This window comes from Procambarus clarkii, chromosome 4 (assembly GCF_040958095.1).
Source record: "Procambarus clarkii isolate CNS0578487 chromosome 4, FALCON_Pclarkii_2.0, whole genome shotgun sequence".
NCBI classification, from domain to species: Eukaryota; Metazoa; Arthropoda; class Malacostraca; order Decapoda; family Cambaridae; genus Procambarus; species Procambarus clarkii.
This window is the reverse complement of record NC_091153.1, coordinates 16,869,971-16,872,468: the sequence shown is the minus strand read 5'-3', so window position 1 is coordinate 16,872,468 and position 2,498 is coordinate 16,869,971.

The window sequence follows — 2,498 nt, the reverse complement described above, 5'->3', positions numbered from 1 at the left end:
TCAATGTTTGCAGATGACGCAAAATTAATGAGAAGAGTTGTGACAGACGAGGATTGTAGGATCCTCCAAGAGGACTTAAACAGGCTGCAGAGATGGTCAGGGAAATGGCTACTGGAGTTTAACACCAGTAAATGTAAAGTTATGGAAATGGGATCAGGTGACAGGAGACCAAAGGGACAGTACACAATGAAGGGGAACAGCCTACCTGTAACGATTCGAGAAAGAGACCTGGGAGTGGATGTGACACCTAATCTAACTCCTGAGGCACATATAAATAGGATAACGACAGCAGCGTACTCTACACTGGCGAAAATTAGAACTTCATTCAGAAACCTAAATGAGGAAGCTTTTAGGGCGCTTTACACTGCCTACGTGAGACCCGTCTTAGAGTATGCCGCGCCATCATGGAGCCCCCACCTGAAGAAACACATAAAGAAACTGGAGAAGGTTCAGAGGTTTGCGACGAGGCTTGTCCCAGAGTTACGAGGGATGGGATATGAAGAGCGGCTGAAGGAACTGAACCTAACGACACTAGAGAAAAGAAGGGAGAGAGGAGATATGATAGGGACATATAAAATACTCAGGGGAATTGACAAAGTGGAAATAGATGAAATGTTCACACGTAATAATAACAGAACGAGGGGACATGGGTGGAAACTGGAAACTCAGATGAGTCACAGAGATGTTAGGAAGTTTTCTTTTAGCGTGAGAGTAGTAGAAAAATGGAATGCACTTGGGGAACAGGTTGTGGAAGCAAATACTATTCATACTTTTAAAACTAGGTATGATAGGGAAATGGGACAGGTGTCATTGCTGTAAACAACCGATAGCTAGAAAGGCGGGATCCAAGAGTCAATGCTCGATCCTGCAAGCACATATAGGTGAGTACATATAGGTGAGTACACACACACACACACACACACACACACACACACACACACACACACACACACACACACACACACACACACACACACACACACACACCAGGAAGCAACTTGTAAGAGCTGTCTAACTCCCAGGCACGTATTTACTGATAGGTAACAGGAGCATCAGGCAGAGAAACTCTGCCCTTTGTTTCTCGCTGACGCCGGGAATCGAACAAGGGCCAGAGGATTACGTGTACAGCGTGCTGTCATCACAGCCACCGGCTCCCCGGATTGTATGTGTGTGTTTACTCACCAAGTTGTACTCACCTAGTTGTGTTTGCGGGGGGTTGAGCTCTGGTTCTTTGGTCCCGTCTCTCAACTGTTAATCAACTGGTGTACAGATTCCTGAGCCTACTGGGCTCTATCATATCTACATTTGAAACTGTGTATGGAGTTCGCCTCCACCACTTCACTACTTAATGCATTAAATTTGTTAACTACTGTGACACTGAAAAATTTCTTTCTAATGTCTTTGTGGCTCATCCGGGTACTGAGCTTCCACCTGTGTCCCCTTGTTCGTGTCTCACCCGTGCTAAAGAGTTTGTCTTTGTCCACCCTGTCAATTCACCTGAGAAATTTGTTGGTGGTTATCATATCTCCATTTACACCTCTGTTTTTCAAGGACGTGAGGTTCAGCTCCTTTAGCCTTTACTCGTAGCTCATATCTGTCAGTTCCGGGACCAGTCTGGTGGCATACCTCTGAATCTTCTCTAACTTCGTCTTGTGTTTAACTAGGTATGGACTCCAGGCTGAAGTTACATACTCCAGGATTGGTCTTACAGAAGTGGCATACAGGATCCTGAACGAGTCCTTATACAAGTTTCTAATGGCAGTTCTTATGTTGGCCAGTCTAGCATATGTCGCTGATAATATCCTTTTGATGTGGGCCTCTGGGGACAGGTTCGGTGTGATATAAACCCCCAGATCTTTCTCTCTATATGACTCTTGCAGGATATCAACTCCCAGGTGGTACCTTGTGTTCAGCCTCCTGCTCCCTTCGCCTAATTTCATTACTTTACACTTTCCTGAATTGAACTTCAGTAGCCATTTATTAGACCATTCGACAAGTTTGCTCAGGTCGTCCTTTAGTCTATGTTAATTATATTATATATATATATTAAATACAGGATGGGTCCAAGTACAGAGATCTGAGGAACCCCGCTTGTGAAATCTCGGCACTCTGATGCCTTCCCCGTCACAGTTACTCGCTGTTTCCTATTGCTTACATACTCCCTTATCCACTGGAGCACCTTACCTTTTATTCCTGCCTGTTGTTCCAACTTTTGTAATAAAAAAATGTAGGCACTGTGTCAAAAGTTTTCTGACAGTCCAAGAAAATGCAGTCTGCCCACCCTTCTCTTTTTTGCCTAATTTGTGTTGCTTGGTCATGAAATTCTATTATCCCTGTGAGGCACCTTTTTCCATCTCTGAACCCATGTTGATGGTGTGTTACAAAGCTGTTTCTCTGCAGATGCTCTACGAACCTTTTCCTCACGATCTTCTCAATCACCTTGCATGGTATACAAGTTAGTGAAACTGGCCTGTAATTCAGTGCCTCTTGCCTGTCAC